This window comes from Schistocerca gregaria, chromosome X, assembly GCF_023897955.1.
Source record: "Schistocerca gregaria isolate iqSchGreg1 chromosome X, iqSchGreg1.2, whole genome shotgun sequence".
Lineage (NCBI taxonomy): Eukaryota > Metazoa > Arthropoda > Insecta > Orthoptera > Acrididae > Schistocerca > Schistocerca gregaria.
This window is the reverse complement of record NC_064931.1, coordinates 263,904,193-263,932,014: the sequence shown is the minus strand read 5'-3', so window position 1 is coordinate 263,932,014 and position 27,822 is coordinate 263,904,193.

The following is a 27,822-nucleotide window of genomic DNA, read 5'->3' as shown; positions in this document are numbered from 1 at the left end:
CTACACTCGAATTCCAGTCACCCATGACTATTAAATTTTCATCTCCCTTCACTATCTGAATAATTTATTTTATTTCATCATACATTTCATCAATTTCTTCGTCATCTGCAGAGCTAGTTGGCATATAAACTTGTACTACTGTAGTAGGTGTGGGCTTCGTATCTATCTTGGCCACAATAATGCGTTCACTATGGTGTTTGTAGTACCTTACCCGCATTCCTATTTTCCTATTCATTATTAAACCTACTCCTGCGTTACCCCTATTTGATTTTGTGTTTATAACCCTGTAGTCACCTGACCAGAGGTCTTGTTCCTCCTGCCACCGAACTTCACTAATTCCCACTATATCTAACTTTAACCTGTCCATTTCCCTTTTTAAATTTTCTAACCTACCTGCCCGATTAAGGGATCTGACATTCCACGCTCCGATCCGTAGAACGCCAGTTTTCTTTCTCCTGATAACGACATCCTCTTGAGTAGTCCCCGCCCGGAGATCCGAATGGGGGACTATTTTACCTCCGGAATATTTTACCCAAGAGGATGCCACCATCATTTGATCATACAGTAAAGCTGCATGCCCTCGGGAAAAATTACCGCTGTAGTTTCCCCTTGATTTCAGCCGTTCGCAGTACCAGCACAGCAAGGCCGTTTTGGTTATTGTTACAAGGCCAGATCAGTCAATCATCCAGACTGTTGCCTTTGCAACTACTGAAAAGGCTGCTGCCCTCTTCAGGAACTGGCCTCTCAACAGATACCCCTCCGTTGTGGTTTTACCTACGGAACGGCTGTCTGTATCGCTGAGGCACGCAAGCCTCCCAACCAACGGGAAGGTCCATGGTTCATGGGGGGAAGTGTATCTTGGTATATTGTGTACATACACTCCTGGAAATGGAAAAAAGAACACATTGACACCGGTGTGTCAGACCCACCATACTTACTCCGGACACTGCGAGAGGGCTGTACAAGCAATGATCACACGCACGGCACAGCGGACACACCAGGAACCGCGGTGTTGGCCGTCGAATGGCGCTAGCTGCGCAGCATTTGTGCACCGCCGCCGTCAGTGTCAGCCAATTTGCCGTGGCATACGGAGCTCCCTCGCACTCTTTAACACTGGTAGCATGCCGCGACAGCGTGGACGTGAACCGTATGTGCAGCTGACGGACTTTGAGCGAGGGCGTATAGTGGGCATGTGGGAGGCCGGGTGGACATACCGCCGAATTGCTCAACACGTGGGGCGTGAGGTCTCCACAGTACATCGAAGTTGTCGCCAGTGGTCGGCGGAAGGTGCACGTGCCCGTCGACCTGGGACCGGACCGCAGCGACGCACATATGCACGCCAAGACCGTAGGATCCTACGCAGTGCCGTAGGGGACCGCACCGCTACTTCCCAGCAAATTAGGGATACTGTTGCTCCTGGGGTATCGGCGAGGACCATTCGCAACCGTCTCCATGAAGCTGGGCTACGGTCCCGCACACCGTTAGGCCGTCTTCCGCTCACGCCCCAACATCGTGCAGCCCGCCTCCAGTGGTGTCGCGACAGGCGTGAATGGAGGGACGAATGGAGACGTGTCGTCTTCAGCGATGAGAGTCGCTTCTGCCTTGGTGCCAATGATGGTCGTATGCGTGTTTGGCGCCGTGCAGGTGAGCGCCACAATCAGGACTGTATACGAACGTGGCACACACGGCCAACACCCGGCATCATCGTGTGGGGAGCGATCTCCTACACTGGCCGTACACCTCTGGTGATCGTCGAGAGGTCACTGAATAGTGCATGGTACATCCAAACCGTCATCGAACCCATCGTTATACCATTCCTAGACCGGCAAGGGAACTTGCTGTTCCAACAGGACAATGCACGTCCGCATGTATCCCGTGCCACCCAACGTGCTCTAGAAGGTGTAAGTCAACTATCCTGGCCAACAAGATCTCCGGATCTGTCCCCCATTGAGCATGTTTGGGACTGGAGGAAGCGTCGTCTCACGCGGTCTGCACGTCCAGCACGAACGCTGGTCCAACTGAGGCGCCAGGTGGAAATGGCATGGCAAGCCGTTCCACAGGACTACATCCAGCATCTCTACGATCGTCTCCATGGGAGAATAGCAGCCTGCATTGCTGCGAAAGGTGGATATACACTGTAATAGTGCCGACATTGTGCATGCTCTGTTGCCTGTGTCTATGTGCCTGTGGTTCTGTCAGTGTGATCATGTGATGTATCTGACCCCAGGAATGTGTCAATAAAGTTTCCCCTTCCTGAGACAATGAATTCACGGTGTTCTTATTTCAATTTCCAGAAGTGTAGTATAAGTTCCTTGAGGCTTATACTATATTGGTATGTTGTGTATATAGTATAAGCACCTTGAGGCTGTTGTATAAGAATCTATCAAGGCCAGGGACAATATCAGTTTGTAGAAGAAGAAGAAGAATATCGGCCTGCAGAGAAGATGCAACGAAGAGCGGCGCATTTCGTCAAGGGATAATTTAGTAGGCATGAGAGTGTTATTATGACTTTCAACACACTCAGTTGGCAAACGCTACAAGAGAGGCGTTGGGCATCAGGTAGAGGTCTGCTATTGAAATACCGGGCTGGTACTTTCCGGGAAGAGTTGGACAACGTATTACATTCTCCCACGTACGTCAAGTGAAATGACCACAAAGGGAAAAATCGAGAAATTAGAGATCATCGAGAGGCTTCACGACGATCATTCTTCCGATGAGCCGCCACGGACGGAACAGTGAAGGCAGTATTAATTAGTGGCACCAGTAGTACTTTACGTCACACACCGTCAGGGGGTTTGTGGATTATTTATGTAGATGTAGACTTGCCAGAGTAATATGGTGCCCATGGAATACCACGATATCAGTGCCAGATCATCATCGAATTACCGTCATGTCTCACTCTTGGGAAATCAACTCGACTCGAAGTTCGAGATGGTGAAACAAGAATCATCGGACCTAATGCTCCGTAGTCCAGATTTTGTGACTTCGGCACCACGTTTTCGTCGGCCGGTGTGGCCGAGCGGTTCTAGGCGCTACAGTCTGGAGCCGAGCGACCGCTCCGGTCGCAGGTTCGAATATTGCCTCGGGCATGTATGCGTGTGATGTCCTTAGGTTAGTTAGGTTTAAGTAGTTCTAAGTCTGATGACTTCAGATGTTAAGTCCCATAGTGCTCAGAGCCATTTGAACCATTTGAACCACGTTTTCCTGTTACTGGTACTTAGATCTCGGATGAGTGGAAGGAATTCCAGATCACCCTGGATTTTCTTGCTTAAGGAACACCCTTCAAGTTGCTTTGGTTCTGACATGTTTCACTTGTGAGACATTAATTTCTGCAGTGACTTCAGCAGCTGTCGACTTCTTCAGTGACCGTCTGTCACGACCACTCAAAACACAATTTTGTCCGTTTTGTAACTTAGTACATGATGTTTTTTCCGATTTCCCTTTATGCAGTACACATCTTTCATACGGCGCCTCTCGAAGTATCAAACACTTCGGCTTCCTTGGTTGGGAAAGAATCCACCATACAAGCACCAATGACATGCCCAAGTTCGAATTGACTTAGAATCGACATACTGCACTCACAACTACACAAAACACTGTTCTGACCACGACAGATACTTGCAATGCATTGAGAACATTGCTGTATGTGGTCAAATACGACAGCGCAACCTGCAGGCTTGACTAGCATCTACATTACATCTACATCTACATTCATACTCCGCAAGCCACCCAACGGTGTGTGGCGGAGGGCACTTTACGTGCCACTGTCATTACCTCCCTTTGCTGTTCCAGTCGCGTGTGGTTCGCGGGAAGAACGACTGTCTGAAAGCCTCCGTTCGCCCTCGAATCTCTCCAATTTTACATTCGCGATCTCAACGGGAGGTATAAGTATGAGGAAGCAGTATATTCGATACCTCATCCACAAACGCACCCTCTCGAAACCTGGCGAGCAAGCTACACAGCGAATGCAGAGCGCCTCTCTTGCAGAGTCTGCCACTTGAGTTCGCTAAACATCTCCGTAACGCTATCACGGTTACCAGATAACCCTGTGACGAAACGCGCCGCTCTTCTTTGGATCTTCTCTATCTCCTCCGTCAACCCGATCTGGTACGGATCCCACACTGATGAGCAATTCTCAAGTATAGGTCGAACGAGTGTTTCGTAAGCCACCTTCTTTGTTGATGGACTACATTTTCTAAGGACTCTCCCAATGAATCTCAACCTGGTACCCGCCTTACCAACAGTTAATGTTATATGATAATTCGATTTCAAATCGTTCCGCACGCATACTCCCAGATATTTAACAGAAGTAACTGCTACCAGTGTTGGTTCCGCTATCATATAATCATACAATAATGTTGAAGCAGCCAGTCATCGTTGTGTTTTTATATTCTTGTCTGTCTACTGTATGTTGAGTTTGACCTGTGACGTTACTCTCGTGTCTCTTGCTGCTTGTGCCGAACCCACTATATCGGTGCATTTATTGTAAATAATCTATAGTCTATTTATTTAAAAAGGACGTTTCTCGTGCGGTTTTACTGTATATTATTTATACATAATGTAAATTCAAGCGAGTTTCTCAAAACGGTATAGAGAATATTGATCCACTGTAGCTGTTAAGTCAGATTAACACACATTGCACGTAGTTAATTGTCAGAAAATTTGAAAGGTGCGACAGAATGGAAAGTGTAAACATTGGACAGTCAGGAGGAGGCAGTTTAACATGGTTGTAAGAAAATATTAATTTAATTTTTCCATGCTTTAAATTAATTGTGCGATTCCCACTTACGCAGTATGTATGACGATGGTAGTTTTCTCAGTTTACACACTTCCATTCGCTTTGGTCTGCAATTTTGTTACTCAGCTACTTTAGGTAGCGGAAGGTATAATACATAAATTAACATTCATGGTGTGCTGAAGCTGATACTGAATCATAAATATTTACCGTTGCATTAGACTATGAGTAATACAGATTGTGTCACAATTTTACTTAACGTACGTGGAATTAAAACCATTTAATAAACACTGAATGGAATAAATAAATTTACTTTATGAATGTGCAGTTCATTTCATGGCGAGGTTTCATCTAATGATCCACTCAGCTTGCAACCACACTTGATCACCAGCAGACAGGAAATTTCCCTTATATATACGCAACTATCTGTAGAAACCAAGTATCCATAATATTTCTTCCGTATTTTCAGAAACTAAAAAGAAAAATTAACAGAAATCCGTGTGTCTTATGAGGTAAAGTAATCAGCTAAAAACTTTTTAAGTTGAGTCGTTACCAGTATTTTCCCATCTCAGGTATGTTATCGAATGTACGACCACCTCAGAACTTCACGTTATTGGTAGAACAAACAACGCTGAGTCGAGTAGCACTGCACGACTCATGGGAAAATTGTCGCCAGTCGCCTTACACTGGCTAATCCCCGCTTAGAGAATATCACGCACACCGAGCGACAGAAGCGGTCGCCAAACAATGTTTCACAAACATGTATGGCTTCCACTTCCATCTCTCGGTGGTTCACTGTGGTTGTTCAGATACCTCCAGATTGCTGGCTGCAGACAAAAATGGCTCTGAGCACTATGGGACTTAACATCTTAGGTCATCAGTCCCCTAGAACTTAGAACTACTTAAACCTAACTAACCTAAGGACATCACACACTTCCATGCCCGAACCTGCGACCGTAGCAGTCGCGCGGTTCCGGACTGAGCGCCTAGAACCGCGAGACCACCACGACCGACTGCAGACAAAAATGTATAAGTAATAACTGACAGACTGTTAGCGTCTCAGGTAAAACTCTGAGGAAAAAAGTACTGCTTCTTACGTGCTTCGGAGGTGCTGATTAGCAACAAATGCGTTGCGAAGATACTTCACCAGAATGCATGCAATAGCCCAAATTACCCGTGGTCTATTTCTTCAAGACATATGTTGTGCTGATTAGAGATAATATTTTCATGTCTTCTGATACTCGCAGGTGTTTTCGCAGTGTGCTTCGGATTTACTTGATATCGTAAAGTCCGTTGGAGTATCTTAATAATGAAGTTGCACTGAATCATTTATGTGGTTGTTTATTCTACAATGTGTTTAATACGAAACGTGGAAGGTGTGAAAACCGTCACCTGTCGCTTTGCACTAGCTGATCCTTACCTGGCGATTACCGCGTACACCGAGGGAAAGAAGTGAGGACCAAACATAACTTTCCAAACATGTATGGCCCCCACTTCAATCCCTCGGGATGCGCGAAATGCAGAGGTCCATAATAGTTCTTGAGATACTTCCAGATTACTGGCTGCAGAGAGAAAATGTACAAGTAATATCTGACAAACTGGTAATATGTGCTGCCAAGTTGTGGGGAAGTAAGTAGAACTTCTTATTTGCTTCGGAGGTGCTAATTAGCAACTAATGCTTTACGAACTCATTTTATCAGAATGCAAGCAGTAGCTCAAATTAGACACGGATGTTTCTTCCCGACGTATGTTGTGTTGATTAAGTATAACGTTCTCATTTCTTCTGGTACTGGCAATACTTTTCACAGTGTGCTTCATAGTTGTGTGATATCGAAACGCTCGTTGAAGTAGCCCAGAATTTATAAATTTCGCTAAGACTGTAACAGCTAGGGAGTCATAAATGAAATTTAGCGATCTGCCAAATATAAATATGCTGTATTTCAATTTGCTCTCAGTATACACGTGATTCTCTTGTAGCCAAATAATAGAAGTTAGGCAAAGAAAATCAGACATTACAGTCATGTCTTATGAGTGCATTTAATATAGTTATAGTTAATTTATTAAAGTTTCCTGATGCACTATTACCGAGTCCTATTCTTAGACAATTCGATGATTGAATTTTTTTATACGAATGCTGGTACATATAGTTCTTAAGTCAAAATCTTAATAATTAAGTTGCATAGAATCATCTTTATTACACATTTTTTTTCAATATAAAACGCGGAAAGCGTTAAAAGAAGAGGTGGTGTTGAATTGCATAGTCATCAGGAGAGTGTTTAATATGCCCCTCACTAAACCTAACTAACCTAAGGACATCACACACATCCATGACCGAGGCAGGATTCGAATCTGCGACCGTAGCGGTCGCACGGTTCCAAACTCAAGCCCCTAGACCCGCTCGGCCACAGCGGCCGGCAAGTGGTTTATAACCAAACATTATCAAAGGAGAAGTACAAAAATAATTATATAATTGACCCTAGAAACTCTAAAGTTTAGAAATGGACAGGAACAAAAGATATAAAAATACCTAATTTGAGGGATATGTTGGTTAGTACACAAGCGATACTGCTACACTTATGAAATAAACTACCTAATATGTCTTTGAGAAAATACATTAATCACCATAGTTGTTTATTAAATACCTATATGCCTAAAGGCTTTTGTCCTAGACCAGAATCACAGTACGTCTGTCAACATCAAAAGTTAATACCTTTAATGGACACGAAAATAATGTAATGTGGAAAAAATAGCGGTATACCATACATATATGTACTTACAGTGTCAAAACAAATCAGGGAGAGTATGCTTCATGTTCCTTCTGGGCTTATATAACTTCAAAATTATCTTAGTGAAAGTCAGGAATCAATAGTTCAAGTGCAGCATTTACAGTAGCAACACAGAATAATGATGATTAATACCAAAGTGACGAGAAATATGGAGGGACATAAATACTTGGAACAAGCGAAGGCAATCGTCTATAATGTACCATCACAGATATACTGCCTGTGAAACACCCACTGGCGTTAAAAACGTTACTTTATGAGAGAGAGATGGTATATCAACAACAAAGTGTTTAGTAAAATATCTTTGTTGAACATCTTCCCTAATATTAAATCGATAACTAGAGAAAGTGGAAGTTAAATGTGTTGACATTGCAAACAAACGAAAAGACAACAATAGTGAAATCTACTAACTTTTTAAACAAATGTAAGTGTGTTATGTTATGTACAGGGTGTTAAGTAAAACAACAATGGAATTCGTAGTATAAATACACCTTGTTGTGGATAGAAGCTGAGCCATAATAAAGCCTGGCTTTATACAATAAATAACGCCAGGTATTACAGAGTTTAATTAAAGAACCACATAGCTCATTAAATGGAAACATAGTATTGTCTGATTACTTAGAAGATTTAACCTATGCCTCTATGTATTCAAACTAGACCAGTCGAGTTAAACATATGCACAAAATAAAAAAGAGTGTAGGTGCTAAAGATTATAGCAGATGTTGATAATAAGCTGAAAGACATAACTGTCTTTACACAAAGTAATACCATAGGGAAATAATACAGTTAATCATGTGAAAAAACATATGTATGTACATGTAGATCTCAGGCTAGATATCATCTTTTACTCGATGCAAATGTACAGTTGTCACACGTAGGGAGCAGAAAGCCGACGTTATAACGACATAAGGTAGTCAATAACATGAGCTCTGTCACCTGTTACTGGATGCAAATGTGAGATTATAACACACTGGGATATCTGCATGTCAATGTTATAATGAGATTGGGTAGTTTTAGGGGCACATATAATTCTTAGTGAAGTATGCCACCATTTATGCAGACCTCAGGCTACAAATCATTATCGCTGAATATATAGGTAGACAATCGCTGAAAAGTAGTATATGAAGCATTATCATATTACAGATGCAAATTTAAAGGTAAATCCACATGTATAATTTGATAATGTAACATGTACTACTTCAGGCTAATTGCGGACCTATACAGGGTGAACTAGAACTCCACCGCCAAATTTCAGAGGTTTTTAAGGGATATTTTCTGAGTATGTTGGTATGAGGAATCGTACGTTAAAGAGAAATACATAATTATGATTTATGCGGTTTGTGACTCTGCTTACTACAGTTTCTGTTTAAATTAAAACACAACACCGAATAAGCCTGTAATGTACATGGTGAGTCAAAAAAATGTATACACACTTTGAACTGTCATAAACAATTTATTTCCCGTTCTACAAGGTTAAATATCTGTGAGAAAGTAATGTAATGTTTCTTCAACAGGTGGCATCAGTGGCAAGGAAGTAGCTGCAACATGGTGGACGTGCGTTTAAGCTTTGAAGCGCGCAAGCTGATAATTAAGTGGTACTGGAAGTTAGAGAATATAACTGCGGTTCGAAGACAGTGGAGAAGTGAGTATGGTACCGAACCACCTTCAAGGTTAACAATTACACATCTACGAGACAAATTCGAAATTCGTGGAACAGTGTGTGATGTGCATAAAGTTCGTTCAGGGCGACCTAGTACACCTAAAAGTGATGATTCCACAACTGCGGTCTTGGAACTGTTTCAGCGTTCGCCTCAAAATCGTTAAGGCAAGCGGCACGTGAGAGTAATGCAAGTGCTGAAGAAAGGCAAGTTTCGTGTGTACATTCCAAGGCTGACGCAACAGCTAAGTGACGACTATCCAGATCGAAGGTTAGAATTTTGTGAATGGGTTCAGGAGATGGTGTGACGTGAACCTGGATCTATGGGTAGCATAATTTGGTCGGATGAAGCCCAATTCAAACTCAATGGAACTGTCAATAGGCAAAGTTGTGTGTACTGGCCTGACGATAATCCTCAAATTACAGTTGGAAATACTGTGAATTTTCCTGGTGTAAATGTGTGTTTGTGGTTTGTCTGCAAGGGGACTCATTGGACCTTTCCGCTTTGAAGGTACTGGAGAAACGTACCCAATAATGCTTGCCGACTCCATATTCTCCGCCATTCGTGCATTATACGGTAATGACAAGTTTTATTTCCAACAAGATGGCGCCCCGCCGCACTATCATAGGGAAGTACGAGCCTACCTGGATCACAATGTGCCAGGCCAGTGGATAGGACGCCGGGGACCAATCGAGTTTCCTGCACGCTCTCCACAGACCTCACGCTGCTGGATTTCCTTTTATGGGGCACAGTAAAACATAAGGTGGACAAACGTAAACCAGGTAACCTGGACACACTTTAGAATGAGATTCAGGCGGTGTGCGCAGATATCTCATTGGACACTTTGGTACAATGTATGGAATCAGTGGTGACTCGTACTCAGAAATGTATTGATGCTGAAGGCCACCAGTTTGAACATTAATCATTTTTAATCACATTTGCCAAGCACATTTATTTTTCCAATTGGACTTTAAGCTTTCCATTTCCAGAAATTTAACATTGTAGAAAGGGAAATAAATTTTCTGTGACGCTTCAAAGAGTGTATACATTTTTTTTCTTGCACCCTGTATAACTAACAAAAAGTACAAGGAGAGCAGAAACGTACAAATAGCACTGCCCGAAACCAAACTCGTAATAGAACCTAGCAGTACAAAATGCAAAGTTAAGGGTGAGTACTACTGTTGGAATTACTGTTGACATCAGCTAGTACCTCGAGTCAATGGAACAAGTTTATTTCCCAACATGAGACATAGCACTTACCGCCGACATTTTCTCTCTTGTGCACTGTTTTCAGTAAAATAAAGATAAAAAAACAGTTGGGGCAAAAAAGCAAACCAAATGCAATAACTGTTTAACGTGCCGCCGGAGACCGTGGGTCTCTGATACCAAGATACTCAGAAGGCATCCCTGAACAATTTGAAAATTTGTCGGTCGGTTTCTGGTTCATCTTGTATACTGTGTTTTGTGACAATGATACGTAGCCCGAGGTCTACATAGACGGTGGTATTGTGTCTACATTTCACTAAGGATTATATTTTCCGCTCTTAATACCTTATGTCATTATAGAGTTGGTTTTCTGGTACACCTGAGTTTGACAACTACTCATTTACTCCCCGTAAGACATGATAGAACTCATTTTATTGTTTTAACATCTCACGGTATGACATATACGTTGTACTTTTTACTTTACTTTAGATTTACATTTGTACGATAATAGGATACCATATACTAACTTCTTGACTATAGTGGACCTACGCATTTAGAAAAAATGATGTGTAGCCCGCGGTCTACATGTATATTCACCAGGTTTTTCACACTTGATTAACTGTATTATTTCTCCATACTAGTTAACACAATTAAGCCTTTCAGATTATTACTAGCATCTCTTATGAAGTATTGTACCTACACTCTTCTTTTATTTCGTAAATACGTTTAGGTTCACTGGTCTAGTCTGAATATTGTCATATGATGAGCAAAGGTTACATACAAGGACGGGCCAAATCGTCTAAGTTTTTTTAACAATGTTACATTGACATTTAATGAACTATGTGTTTCTTCAATTAATCTTTCTACACCTAGAATTATTTATTGTACAAATTGAAGTTTTATGGTGGCTCAGCCTTTATCCGCAGTACGATGCAATTATAGTATGAACTCCACTTATGTTTTACTTGGCGCCTTTAAATAATTATTAGGCTTTACTGTTGCTGATGTTTTGTCGTTTGCTTGTTATGTGAACACTAAGAACATCCACTGTCAGTAGCTCACGATTTAATTTTAACAAAGATATTCATTAGAGATATTCCGTTTAACTCTTAGCAGCTGGTACAATATTTTTCTGTTTTAAAGTTAAATTTTTACCACCAGTGGAAATATCACATGGACAACGTTCTGTGATGTTATCTTACAGATGATTTTCTTTCCTTGTTTCATGTACACTCCAAGACAAAGCAGCGACACACCACGACGGAATTACATGAATGGGACGGAAATCGGTAGATACGGTATACATGTACGAAGAAATGATTACAATATCAGAAAAATTGGATGATTTATTCGAGAATAAGAACTTAACATATTGAGCAAGTCATTAACGCACTGGTCCACACCTGGCCCTACTGCAAGCAGTTATGCTACGTCTACGTCTACATGGATACTCTGCAAATTACATTTAAGTGCCTGGCAGAGGGTTCATCGAACCACCTTCACAATTCTCTATTATTCCAATCTCGTATAGCGATCGGAAAAAATGATCCATCGAATCGTTAGGCACGCTCACCATCAGAAGGTCATCCAGCAACTCTGTCAATCAGTGCAAAGCCGAATATCAGCTTCCTGAAGGGACAGATGTTGACTAGCGCGTTAACTGACTTGCTCAATTTGTGCAGCTCTCCTGAATTAATCATCCAGTTTCTCTGAAATGTAATCGTTTGTTTTTCTGTACATTTACGCCAATTATACCTATTTTTGTACCATTTGGATGATTCCCTGGTCGTACGGCCTTTCATTTTTTAAGTCTTCCAGTGTATGTATGTGTGTGTATCATTGTACCATAATTCTCAATGCGAAATTTCACGCCTGGAAGTATATTAGACCCTTGCGAGATAACAGCGGAAGCGTTACGGCAAGACTCCACTGAAATCAGTATGTAAATTACCATAAGGAGTATAAATCTACTTGAAATACAAACTTTCCGATGAACTCTCGAATTAATTTGATTAAAATTTCACACTTGGGTCATGTTTGGGGAGTGCGTGTAATGGCAGTCAGGCAGGTATCCCGCAGGTGTCTGCGGCTTCTCCAGATAGGTAGTCGGCCTGGAATCGCACTGACTGGAGAAAAACTGCCGTCAGTGACGAATTCCGCTTCGAACTAAACTCTAATGACCAGTGGAGATGTATCTGCAGGCGCCACGGACTGTGTGGATTACCAACAGGCCTGTCATCTGCCGTACGGCCGGCAGCCAGTAGTGATAGGCGTTTTCCTTTTTTTGTTGTCCTTCATAACAAGCCATTCCGTGCTTACAAAGTGGTTCAAGTGACTCTGAGCACTGTGGGTCTTAACAGCTCAGATTATCAGTCCCCTAGAACTTATTACTACTTAAACCTAACTAACCTAAGGACATAACACAGGTCCATGCCCGAGGCAGGATTCGAACCTGAGACCGTAGCTGTCGCGCGGTTCCATACTGAAGCGCCTAGAACCGCTCGTCCAATCCGGCCAGCTCCGTGCTTTCACTTCAGCAGGATAACGCCAACCAGCACAAAGCGAGAGTTTCTACTGCTTGTCACCGCAGTTGCCAAATCCCACTATAGCCGGATCTCTCCCAAATATAGGACATTTGGAGCGTTGTGGGCAGGTCGCTCCTACCATTTCAGTATTTTGACGATAGTCAGAATAACTGCATACTTAAGGACAAAAGATAGACCAAGTCGTTATTTACTTGTCTTGTCTGTGAGGCTCTATCTCTTGAGTACTGAATTCAGTTTCCCTGAAATTGCAATCGTTTGTTTCTCAGTACATATATATCACAACTACCGACTTCCTTCGTATTCGGATATTTCCATCGCGTTTCGTCGTTTTTTATTATCTTAGAGTTTATTTATGTTCCTCTGTGCTAGATGTCCCTATAGTGCTAGGCATTGTGATTCTGTGTTCCGACTGTAAATACTACCCTACACTACCCTTCACTATGATAACTTTTAGGATATATGAGTCCATGGGGAACATGAAATACGCTTTCGCCTGATGTATTTTCACCTTGTAAATTGTAAACACACGTGACATTATTTTCGTGTAAATTACATGTATTCACTTTTGATGTAGGCAAACATTGTGTGATGAAAGGCTATGATCGAAACCAGTAGACGTATAGATACATAAAAGACAGGCGCTAATAACTAATCCTAGTACTTAATGGGTGTTGGTTGTTTCTTAACCAAAATTTTGATACAGGATATAAATTACAAAATGCCACAAAATGGCTAAATTGGAACAACTGTAACACAAATGACAGCATACCATCTGTTGTCTTTGCTCAAATGTCTCTTTGATATAGCGCCCATCATTTCACATACATAAGTAGTACATGTATGTGCCCTACAAGGCGCATATAGCGTTATTTTAAGCTACATACATGGACCACACATATATCTATATCCAGTCACTGTAACGTGACCAAATGTCGAAAGACTGAATAACACCCTTTGGCAGCGCGAAATGGTGCATGACGTGCAGGAAAGGGGTCAACGAGCTTTTGAAAGGTAGCAACAGGGATGTGCAGCCAGGAGAGTATTGCAAAGTCATCGTGGTGCTCTGAGAACGTCGCACGTGCACTTTGAACTGTGTGAAATGTTGCAATGTATTTTACCTTAGCTGTGTATGTGTGAATGCTAGGGTGAATGGGTGCATTAGCGCGCGCCCGTGTGTGTGTGTGTGTGTGTGTGTGTGTGTGTGTGTGTGTTTGTGTGAAGAGGTGGGGTAGGAGACATTAATAAACATGTAGCCTGTGTCCATAATATTAGAACTAACTAATGAATAACCTGACTGTGATCACTATCGTCCATTCTTACAAGATACAAATGGAATGAACTATGTGCCGTTAACGGCTCCAATGGTTCTGAACACTATGGGACTTAACTTCTGAGGTCATCAGTCCGATAGAACTTAGAACTACTTAAACCTAACTAACCTAAGGACATTACACACATCCATACCCGAGGCAGTATTCGAACCCGCTACCGTAGCGGTCGCGCGGTTCCAGACTGTAGCGTCTAGAACCGCTCGACCACTCAAGCCGGTTATGTACCGTTAATACTGGAATTCATCACAACAACTGTAAGACATAGACATCCGAACATACAGCACGCCACCTGCATCAATTGTACAAATGTCTGTTTAATTTAGCTCCTGTCAGTCCATACACACAATTATTGTGTGTACGTAAACCACAGGGCGCATGTAGAGCATTTAAAGCTCAATAAACTACACAGAAACATGTATGAAATATATTCTGATACTATAGCAGGGACCTAAGAAAATTCATCTCACAGTCCCATGTAGTCATTACGTGGTGAAATTGCATGCTATGTTCAAATGGTAAATGTTTCGGAAACAAGCGTCTAATAATTTGACTCCATCTGTCCATGACCTAGTACAGTAGGGAATGTGCATCGTTATTATACATTTATAGCAAATGTGATAATAGCTTCAAATGTGATCATTAGATTTCATTTGCAATGCTAGTTGTAATGCCAAAGAGTGGAACGCGGCCCAGTTGTGGGTGCGGATGTAACACCTGAACAAAGAGCACGCTTAACAATGACATATGACAATATTTTACTCACATACTTATGACTAATAAGAGTGGGCAATGGTAGATGAAGATATGATAAATCGCTGAATATAACTACACTCCTGGAAATTGAAATAAGAACACCGTGAATTCATTGTCCCAGGAAGGGGAAACTTTATTGACACATTCCTGGGGTCAGATACATCACATGATCACACTGACAGAACCACAGGCACATAGACACAGGCAACAGAGCATGCACAATGTCGGCACTAGTACAGTGTATATCCACCTTTCGCAACAATGCAGGCTGCTGTTCTCCCATGGAGACGATCGTAGAGATGCTGGATGTAGTCCTGTGGAACGGCTTGCCATGCCGTTTCCACCTGGCGCCTCAGTTGGACCAGCGTTCGTGCTGGACGTGCTGACCGCGTGAGACGACGCTTATCCAGTCCCAAACATGCTCAATGGGGGACAGATCCGGAGATCTTGCTGGCCAGGGTAGTTGACTTACACCTTCTAGAGCACGCTGGGTGGCACGGAATACATGCGGACGTGCATTGTCCTATTGGAACAGCAAGTTCCATTGCCGGTCTAGGAATGGTATAACGATGGGTTCGATGACGGTTTGGATGTACCGTGCACTATTCAGTGTCCCCTCGACGATCACCAGAGGTGTACGGCCAGTGTAGGAGATCGCTCCCCACACGATGATGCCGGGTGTTGGCCGTGTGTGCCACGGTCGTATGCAGTCCTGATTATGGCGCTCACCTGCACGGCTCCAAACACGCATACGACCATCATTGGCACCAAGGCAGAAGCGACTCTCATCGCTGAAGACGACACGTCTCCATTCGTCCCTCCATTCACGCCTGTTGCGACACCACTGGAGGCGGGCTGCACGATTTTGGGGCGTGAGCGGAAGACGGCCTAACGGTGTGCGGGATCGTAGCCCAGCTTCATGGAGACGGTTGCGAATGGTCCTCGCCGATACCCCAGGAGCAACAGTGTCCCTAATTTGTTGGGAAGTGGCGGTGCGGTCCCCTACGGCACTGGGTAGGATCCTACGGTCTTGGCGTGCATCTGTGCGTCGCTGCGGTCCGGTCCCAGGTCGACGGGCACGTGCACCTTCCGGCGACCACTGGCGACAACATCGATGTACTGTGGAGACCTCACGCCCCACGTGTTGAGCAATTCGGCGGTACGTCCACCCGGCCTCCCGCATGCCCACTATACGCCCTCGCTCAAAGTCCGTCAACTGCACATACGGTTCACGTCCACGCTGTCGCGGCATGCTATCAGTGTTAAAGACTGCGATGGAGCTCCGTATGCCACGGCAAACTGGCTGACACTGACGGCGGCGGTGCACAAATGCTGCGCAGCTAGCGCCATTCGACGGCCAACACCGCGGTTCCTGGTGTGTCCGCTGTGCCGTGCGTGTGATCTTTGCTTGTACAGCCCTCTCGCAGTGTCCGGAGCAAGTATGGTGGGTCTGACACACCGGTGTCAATGTGTTCTTTTTTCCATTTCCAGGAGTGCATTTGAATTATTAGCAATGGCGTAACGCTTTGCTTCCCATTGATAGTCACACGATTTAAGATAATAAAAAACAATATGTTAAATCTATGGAAATTAGTTAGTGCTGCCTTCTAACTAATAGTTTCTTAGACAACCTCGAAGGTAATATACACTTGTTAGGTCACCCACTAATCAAGAAAAAGAAATGCCGAGATGGTTGGTGCGCCCTGTCTATAATGCTACAAACGTTACCAAATGTGGAGAGACGCGGTAACATTGCTGGCCAGAGTATGGTTTGGGTGGCACGAAGAGAAGCAGCAGAAACTCTTGCCGTGTGCGTTTGGGCATTGTCTACCTGAAATGCAAGTAAGGATTGTAGGTCACAAAGTTCAACAGTATAGGGCGTAGAGTGCCGTCCATGTGCTACTGGTAACAGTGCCGTAGATGAAAAGCAAAGGAGTCCTTCTACAACAAGAAAAGACCATTACTCATGGATTTTTGGCAGTATGGCGGGCTATAGTCAGGTTGGTATCCTACCAGTGTCCGGGGCGTCTCCAGACATGTCTTCGCTGGTAATCGGGTGTCTTTTCGAAGTGAGACTCATCACTGGAGGCAATTCTATGGAGAGTAGAAAATCCTGTGATGCCATTTTACCAACATGGTGTCCATGTTAGGAGCCATCATCCTGGTTGCAGTTCTTGTAGTTCCCCATCAATTTGGTCTGTCACATTATTCCCATTTCTTTTGAAAATTTCTTTTTTGTAAACGTTTCATCTTTCCTGTATTTCGTATTAAACTTCACGTACAGAAAGTTTATTGAATTATCTACGTCATGGTGTATTTTAGACTTTATATTGCTTATTGTGCATAATAAATTTACTATTTTCATTAGTTATACTTCCGATTTCTCGTATCGGAATGACTCTATCATCAACATAGCTGCAGCAAAGAATTATTTTCTTGGTTAGTAGGTGATGTAATACCTCAAGCTGACATCCAACAACTCTATCAATCAATGATAAATCGAATAACTGCTTCCTTAAGGGACAAAAGTGGACCAATGTGTTATTGACTTGGATAGTTTGCGAATCCCTTTTTTTTTTTGAACAAATCATCCAGTTTATATGCAATTTTAATCATTTGTTTTTATTTGGCCATGTACACTCATGCTCATAAATTAAGGATGATCTGATATTTGGTGATATCTGTAATGCGTGACAGTTTTCTGTCGTAGAACAGAGATATTCCAGCATGGTTATGAAGAAATCTCGAGATTCAAATAAACTTGTTTTGTGCATACTACACGTCACTTGAGTTGTGCGGCGTCCGACACTTCACGAACATCATCCACGTCGTTATTCCATGGACAGCAGTGGCCTTGCCGCTGCAGAGGGACACCTTAAAATACTATGTCCCTCTGCAGGGGCGGGCACTGCGACCCAGTCTGTGCAGCTGTGTTGCCATATTAGTTAGCATTTAGCTTTCTTAAGTGGATAGATACTAGTCCGTCATACCGACACCAATACCGGGTAGAGGTTGAAAAGGCACTGAATTGATGCGGAAATCATTGTGGTTGGTGAATTAATGATCAGTAAAACAGTCTGTTGTAAATATTAGTATTTAATAATACGACGATACACATCTGAAAAGATTATTTATTGGGTGGCCAATACGAAACTGGTCCGGAAAAAACCTATGATGCCTTTTTTGTAAGTGGTAACAGTGCATGGTCTGTGAGTTCACATACCCTGACAAACTGAACCAGGGCTCATCTCAAGAAATGAAAATCTAAGACTCCAAAAGTCCTGATTCCAATTCAGTGAGAAGCCACCGGAAGACCCTCACCGCATGAAACTTCGTGTGCATGCTTTAACTCATGCACAACAGTAAATTTGTAAATATACTGATGAAGATCTTTTTGATAATGTTTCGACGCGACGACCTGTTGATTCCACTTGCGTAGTTAAACGGCGTTGAGGATTCGTCAGACTGTGTTCCAGACTTTAGCTCACTCTAGTAATTTGTGGTGCTGGAAATCTTTTCGGATACTTACCGTATTTATTACCGACATTGCTTGTTTATCACCATTTTCCCACTAACTTTTGTGTTTGATAATGTTCTGGAGGTTTTGCCAAAACACTTGCAGTCTTAAGCTATTGCGTAAATAATTCTGTTCAGGTTTTCCACGAATTCTGCTTCGCATAACACTTGAGAATAAAAATGCGCTGTGTTATTATGAGTATAATCTTATGTTGTACTCAATTTGCCGCAACGCACGCCTGTTCCTCTCATTCGCTCAAACGTAGTGACATATTGAAGTACCTGGGACAGAGCAGGCGGACGATGCGCATGCGCATCATGTGATACAAACACATTAACGCTTATAGCTAATGGGTTTCCGCATGTTCTGTTCTGGGCAGTTCTTCTGTTCATTAACAAGTACCAGATCTGTGTCACTCTTATAATTTTTTCCGTAATAGATATGAAGATGGTATCTGTTCTTTCAGACATGTCCGAAAGAACAGATACCATCTTCATGTTTACACTCATGCGCATAAATTAATGACAATGCTGATACATGACGAAATAACGCTCTGTTGGGCGGTTTGCGGGTTTAAATCACCTCGGGGTATGACCATGCGGTGCATTTGACCTGCGGTGGTTGCACGGCGGCGCTGGCACCAGTCCACATACGCAGAGATGTGTTGGTTTACGGTTCAGCGAGTAAGTGTGTAGACGCTTTCAGACGTGCTAATGGTGACTGTGTGTTGAAAATGGCTCAAAGAACACATATTGATGACGTTATGAGGGGTAGAATAGTAGGGCGACTGGAGGCTGGTCAAACACAGCACTTCGTAGCATGGGCCCTCCGTGTGCTACAAAGTTTTATCTCAAGATTATGGCAACGATTCCAGACGACAGGAAACGTGTCCAGTATGGGACGTCCACAGTGTACAACACCACAAGAAAACCGATTCCTCACCATCAGTGCCCGCAGGCGGCCACGGAGTACTGCAGGTAGCCTTGCTCGGGACCCTACCGCAGCTACTGGAACAGTTCTCTCCAGTCACACAGTCTAAAGACAACTGAAGAGATGTGGTTTATTCGCCCGAAGACCTGCAAGGGGCATTCCACTGACCCTGGTCACAGGAGAGCCCGTAAAGCCTGGTGTCAAGAACACAGTACATGGTCATTGGAACAGTGGTCCAAGGTTATGTACACAGACGAGTCCAGGTATAGTCTGAAGAGTGATTCCCGCCGGGTTTTCATCTGGCGTAAACCAGGAACCAGATACCAACCTTTTAATGTCCTTGAAAGGGACCTGTATGGAGATCGTGGTTTGATGGTATGGGTTGGGATTATGATTGGTGCACGTACACCGCAGCATGTCTTTGACAGAGTAACTGTAATAGGTCAGGTGTATCGGGACGTCATTTTGCAACAGTATGTCCACCTTTTGAGGGGTGCAGTGGGTCCCACCCTCTTGCTGATAGATGATAACTCACGGCACTACCGAGCTGCCATCATGGAGGAGTACCTTCAAACAGAAGATATCAGTGAATGGCGTGGCCTGTCTGTTATCCAGACCTAATCCCTATCGAGCACGTCTGGGATGCTCTCGGTCGAAGTATCGCTGCACCTCTTCAAACCCCTAGGACACTTCAGGAATTCCGACAGGCACTAGTGCAAGAATGAGAGGCTATACCCCAGCACCAGCACGACCACCTGATCCAGAGTATGCCAACCCGTTGTGCGGCCTATGTACGTGTGCATGGTGATCATATCCCATATCGATGTCGGGGTACATGTGCAGGAAACAGTGGCATTTTGTAGCACATGTGTTTGGGGACGGTTTTCTCAACTTATCACCAATACCGTGGACTTACAGATCTCTGTCGTGTGCGTTCCCTATATGCATATGCAATTAGAGCCAGTTTTGTGTAGTGCCACGTTGTGTGGTACCACATTCTGCAATTGTCCTTAATTTATGAGCATGAGTATATACACTCCTTGAAATGGAAAAAAGAACACATTGACAACGGTGTGTCAGACCCACCATACTTGCTCCAGACACTGCGAGAGGGCTGTACAAGCAATGATCACACGTACGGCACAGCGGACACGCCAGGAACCGCGGTGTTGGCCGTCGAATGGCGCTAGCTGCGCAGCATTTGTGCACCGCCGCCGTCAGTGTCAGCCAGTTTGCCGTAGCATACGGAGCTCCCTCGCAGTCTTTAACACTGGTAGCATGCCGCGACAGCGTGGACGTGAACCGTATGTGCAATTGACGGACTTTGAGCGAGGGCGTATAGTGGGCATGCGGGAGGCCGGGTGGATGTACCACCGAATTGCTCAACACGTGGGGCGTGAGGTCTCCACAGTACATCGATGTTGTCGCCAGTGGTTGGCGGAAGGTGCACGTGCCCGTCGACCTGGGACCGGACCGCAGCGACGCACGGATGCACGCAAAGACCGTAGGATCCTACGCAGTGCCGTATGGGACCGCACCGCCACTTCCCAGCAAATTAGGGATACTGTTGCTCCTGGGGTTTTGGCGAGGACCATTCGCAACCGTCTCCATGAAGCTGGGCTACGGTCCCGCACACCGTTAGGCCGTCTTCCGCTCACGCCCCAACATCGTGCAGCCCGCCTCCAGTGGTGTCGCGACAGGCGTGAATGGAGGGACGAATGGAGACGTGTCGTCTTCAGCGATGAGAGTCGCTTTTGCCTTGGTGCCAATGATGGTCGTATGCGTGTTTGGCGCCGTGCAGGTGAGCGCCACAATCAGGACTGCATACGACCGAGGCACACAGGGCCAACACCCGGCATCATGGTGTGGGGAGCGATCTCCTACACTGGCCGTACACTTCTGGTGATCGTCGAGGGGACACTGGATAGTGCACGGCACATCCAAACCGTCATCGAACCCATCGTTCTACCATTCCTAGTCCGGCAAGGGAACTTGCTGTTCCAACAGGACAATGCACGTCCGCATGTATCCCGTGCCACCCAACGTGCTCTAGAAGGTGTAAGTCAACTACCCTGGCCAGCAAGATCTCCGGATCTGTCCCCCATTGAGCATGTTTGGGACTGGATGAAGCGTCGTCTCACGCGGTCTGCACGTCCAGCACGAACGCTGGTCCAACTGAGGCGCCAGGTGGAAATGGCATGGCAAGCCGTTCCACAGGACTACATCCAGAATCTCTACGATCGTCTCCATGGGAGAATAGCAGCCTGCATTGCTGCGAAAGGTGGATATACACTGTAATAGTGCCGACATTGTGCATGCTCTGTTGCCTGTGTCTATGTGCCTGTGGTTCTGTCAGTGTGATCATGTGATGTATCTGACCCCAGGAATGTGTCAATAAAGTTTCCCCTTCCTGGGACAATGAATTCACGGTGTTCTTATTTCAATTTCCAGGAGTGTATATAGATCAGGCTCCCCGGCCATTTGACCATCTTCTTCTGTGCGGATGCACAAACTGTGCCTGAACTCTTACGGGAGTCGGTAAATAGCCGCTAGTAATGAGTATAATGGGCAGGGGCACTATGAATATAGTGCGGGACAATAATTGGGAATGTGGGTCTCACGGGAGGCGTGCTAGAGCTATGTCCCTGCAGTCGCACTATCGTCTGTGTCCTCGGTCGCTCAGATGGAAGCCGGCACTGTAGCTCACCGTGTTCGGTCAGAGGGCTGCGTGCTCTCTGTAATAAAAAAAAAAACTGAGTCAAGGATTAAACGATCAAGTTAAACGGGTGTGTTGATATTGCGGCTGGAAGCTGATGATGGAGATGACGGAGCTAGTCAATGGACAGCGGCTTAATAGGCACAGCGACACGCATTTTCTTATCTACATGTGTATAACTGTTCCTATTAACCGCGAACCATCCCACGGCGCTGTAACGATGGGGCCGATGACAAGGACGTCGTCTTCAATTGCAGCAGGCCAAGTTACTAAATGCTACTGAGATTGAAACAACGTAATAGAAAATCTCAGCAGTCTCTGTGGCTGAAGGATTAGTCAGTGATGCGGCGAGAGATGGGAAAGACAAGAAGGAAGGACGGTGGTACGGAAAAAATTAATATGAGAATATAGGAAGAGAGAGAGCATAAGGGAACAATTGACAGGAATAGGGGAAAGAAATACAGTAGAAGAAGAATGGGTAGCTCTGAGGGATGCAGTAGTGAAGGCAGCAGAGGATAAAGTAGGTACAAAGACGAGGGCTGCTAGAAATCCTTGGGTAACAGAAGAAATATTGAATTTAATTGATGAAAGGAAAAAATATAAAAATGCAGTAAATGAAGCAGGCAAAAAGGAATACAAACGTCTCAAAAATGAGATCGACAGGAAGTGCAAAATGGCTAAACAGGGATGGCTAGAGGACAAATGTAAGGATGTAGAAGCTTATCTCACTAGGGGTAAGATAGATACTGCCTACAGGAAAATTAAAGAGACCTTTGGAGAGAAGAGAACCACGTGTATGAATATCAAGAGCTCAGATGGCAGCCCAGTTCTAAGCAAAGAAGGGAAGGCAGAAAGGTGGAAGGAGTATATAGAAGGCTTATACAAGGGCGATGTACTTGAGGACAATATTATGGAAATAGAAGAGGATGTAGATGAAGACGAAATGGGAGATACGATACTGCGTGAAGAGTTTGACAGAGCACTGAAAGACCTGAGTCGAAACAAGGCCCCCGGAGTAGACAACATTCCATTAGAACTACTGACGGCCTTGGGAGAGCCAGTCATGACAAAACTCTACCAGCTGGTCAGCAAGATGTATGAGACAGGCGAAATACCCTCAGACTTCAAGAAGAATATAATAATTCCAATCCCAAAGAAAGCAGGTGCTGACAGATGTGAAAATTACCGAACTATCAGTTTAATAAGCCACGGCTGCAAAATACTAACACGAATTCTTTACAGACGAATGGAAAAACTGGTAGATGCAGACCTCGGGGAGGATCAGTTTGGATTCCGTCAAAATGTTGGAACACGTGAGGCAATACTGACCTTACGACTTATCTTAGAAGAAAGATTAAGAAAAGGCAAACCTACGTTTCTAGCATTTGTAGACTTAGAGAAAGCTTTTGACAATGTTGACTGGAATACTCTTTTTCAAATTCTAAAGGTGGCAGGGGTAAAATACAGGGAGCGAAAGGCTATTTATAATTTGTACAGAAACCAGATGGCAGTAATAAGAGTCGAGGGGCATGAAAGGGAAGCAGTGGTTGGGAAAGGAGTGAGACAGGGTTGTAGCCTCTCCCCGATGTTATTCAATCTGTATATTGAGCAAGCAGTAAAGGAAACAAAAGAAAAATTTGGAGTAGGTATTAAAATTCATGGAGACGAAGTAAAAACTTTGAGGTTCGCCGATGACATTGTAATTCTGTCAGAGACGGCAAAGGACTTGGAAGAGCAGTTGAACGGAATGGACAGTGTCTTGAAAGGAGGATATAAGATGAACATTAACAAAAGCAAAACGAGGATAATGGAATGTAGTCAAATTAAATCGGGTGATGCTGAGGGAATTAGATTAGGAAATGAGACACTTAAAGTAGTAAAGGAGTTTTGCTATTTAGGAAGTAAAATAACTGATGATGGTCGAAGTAGAGAGGATATAAAATGTAGACTGGCAATGGCAAGGAAAGCGTTTCTGAAGAAGAGAAATTTGTTAACATCGAATATAGATTTATGTATCAGGAAGTCGTTTCTGAAAGTATTTGTTTGGAGTGTAGCCATGTATGGAAGTGAAACATGGACGATAACTAGTTTGGACAAGAAGAGAATAGAAGCTTTCGAAATGTGGTGCTACAGAAGAATACTGAAGATAAGGTGGATAGATCACGTAACTAATGAGGAGGTATTGAATAGGATTGGGGAGAAGAGAAGTTTGTGGCACAACTTGACTAGAAGAAGGGATCGGTTGGTAGGACATGTTTTGAGGCATCAAGGGATCACAAATTTAGCATTGGAGGGCAGCGTGGAGGGTAAAAATCGTAGAGGGAGACCGAGAGATGAGTACACTAAGCAGATTCAGAAGGATGTAGGTTGCAGTAGGTACTGGGAGATGAAGCAGCTTGCACAGGATAGAGTAGCATGGAGAGCTGCATCAAACCAGTCTCAGGACTGAAGACAACAACAACAACAGGAAGAGAATAAAGGGGTGAAAATACAGAAAATGGAAGAGCACGGAAAATGGAGAGCTAGACTGTAAGAGTAGGGTGTGATTGTTCTTTTACAGACAATTAAATATTACTTTCTAATACATTAAGTGCTCTTTCCTCAGTGTTGCCATGACGACAACAAGTTACATATTGCAACACCCTATGACCCCTCGACGTTCCCGCCTCCCGCCGTGATGGCACACGGTGATCTGGTGATCTAACTGTCCTAAGTCCTGAGATCTCTGCAACTCTTGAGGTGTTGGTTCGATTACCTGCATATGTAATTCTCCTGCTGCCGTACCCCAGATCCTTAGCTGCATGTCATAATTTCACCAGATAATGACGTATGACTTTTCCAGACAATGACGGTGCTCCCCGGGTCCTGGTTCCTGGTTCCTGAGATGTGTGTCACAATTTTATCAGACAATTACGCTGTCGCAGGACTCTGTGGTCTGGATACGCTTCAACATGCTTTAAATCTGTGTCATAACATCATTAGACAGTTACGCTTCAGATGTGTGGAATACAGCTTTTCGTTTAGATCTGTTACGCAGTTGTGATTTTACGAGACCATTACGCTTACGGAAGGATGTCTTCACTGCTTTGCAGATGTAATTTTATCCATATAGCACGTCTATGGGTCGCTTCTAACACAAGTGTTAACATTTTTCCCACATGTTCAGTACATTTAGTAAATATAAACCTATCACTCGTTAACTGTCCCCATGACCCGATACGTACATGTTAGGCGCAGTCCCCCTTGATCAACTGATCAATAACTATACATTGTTCTGCTAACCGCAGTTTCTTAATAGTATGTGAAGACATGATGAGCACAGCATTAATTACGTATGACTTTATCAGGCAATTACGCTACCTCCTAGACCTGAATGTTGGATGCTGAGACGTATGTAACACGCTTTAGACGTATCTCACGTAGTTGCACTAGTGTATTAACCCTTTAATAAGGTGTTATTTCATCAGACAATTACGACAGAAAAATATGTCTTTCTCGAAGCTCTTAAATTACTATAACGACCTCGACTGTACTGTCAGCACCTTACGAGCCTGTTAATAGTCGTAAACGATCAACAAGCACATTTTAATTGCTGTAATATATATACTGCGTAGACAGAGTGTTCAGTTTCATATGCAGAATGTGAATACTGGAACTGCTGCTATCAACTCCACCAGCTAATGCCGGTTTAGTATCGCTTTTTTTTTTGCATTCATCACTAGGCACAGTGGTTCTTATTTTCTGAGAGAATCGTTGTAATTTCATGAAATTTATCCCACGTTTACTAGCGACCTTCCTCAGTGGAGAACCAGCTCCTACGCCTTTTCACGCCTTCTTATGTATGTTTCTTTTGGTATTTTACATTTTTTGTCTTCTGTTTATAGTGTTTCATGTTACCTGTACAATTACAGAAAAATAGGAAACCATAAAAACTTGCCTCAGATGTAAGTATTTTTCATCACGGTACAGAAAACCATCAAATTTCATTACAACAAAGTCCCCCTGCTAAACTTTAATACTGTAGTAAAACACTCCATGTTACAGCAAGATACAGTTGCGAACTTTAACAAATTCCTCTCCTATACTTTAACACTGTAACATGTTCTGCAATGTTATTGAAAGCTACAGTTTTGAGTTGTAACAAACGCTGAATAGGAGCAATTCTATCATACGAAAATACAGCTGCAATAAACTCACCCTCCTTAATGTTTTACAGATTGCAAGAGGTAGGCTAAATCGTTGGGAATCATATGTGTGAAAGAATTAGCCGACTATGTTGTAAGTTGTAGTTGTTGTTGTAGTCTTCAGTCCTGTGACTGGTTTGATGCAGCTCTCCATGCTAATCTATCCTGTGCAAGCTCCTTCATCTTCCAGTACCTACTGCAACCTACATCCTTCTGAATCTGCTTAGTGTATTCATCTCTTGGTCTCCCCACGCTGCCCTCCAATACTAAATTGGTGATCCCTGGATGCCCCAGGACACGTCCTACCAACAGATCCCTTCTTCTAGTCAAGTTGTGCCACAAACTCCTCTTCTCCCCAATCCTATTCAATACCTCCTCATTAGTTACGTGATCTACCCACCTAATCTTCAACATTCTTCTGTAGCACCACATTTCGAAAGCTTCTATTCTCTTCTTGTCCAAACTATTTATTGTCCAAGTTTCACTTACATACATGGCTGCACTCCATACAAATACTTTCAGAAACGACTTCCTGACACTTAAACATATACTCGATGTTAACAAAAGTTGTAAGTTATGTATGTGAATATAGCATGCAGAATAATTTAGAACAACGTATAAAAGTACGCGTGGGGTACTATAACTCGAATAATTATTAAACTTTAGAACCTGGAATTATAAGCGAAGCGCCAAAATACATAGTTTACGTATTGGTTTGAACGCCGTACAGGCAAAAATTACAGTATACAAAAACCAGCTATTTAAACAATATGGTAGAAATGAAAGGTAGAATGAAAAAAGTAAGAAATTTATTAACAATTTATGTGATACAAAGTATGAGGGATATACACATCTATGATAAACAGGTCATACTATGATGCTTTGCAGTATTCTGTTAGTCTGTTCCACAAATATACGATTGCTGCCTCCAGAGTCACACCGTACCCTGTAGGAATCAGAAGAATACTGACGGTTCTTTAAAATCTTGGACACGCCTGGATTCCAAACGTGTTTATACGCGTTCATGGCTGCATTGATCGTGACACCCTTCTACACGTCTGAACTGAGGGCGGCGAAGCCAGCAATCCTGAACTGTTCTGCTGCGACTATCCATTTGTTGCTGGGAACAAAAATACGTACTTACATTAGTACCTCATGTATTTTGTGGTTAACAATTCTAATAATATTGCAAGAAATTTTACTTACACTCAGATACTGAAGGACTGTAGACGTCTGTGGGAAGATGTCGCATCAACTGCGGTCCTGAGACCCTACGAAAGCTACGATAATCTAAAACATGACCGTGAAAAAAAAAGAAAAAACAAATCATAAGGGAAATATTTTTTCTTCGATTGTTACAACGTTTCTAGGAGCGCTACTTACACTGGGAGAAAGGATGCATTAGATCATATACATTTGAAAGTGTCTGCACCATCTGAGAAAGAAATGTATATATTTTCCAA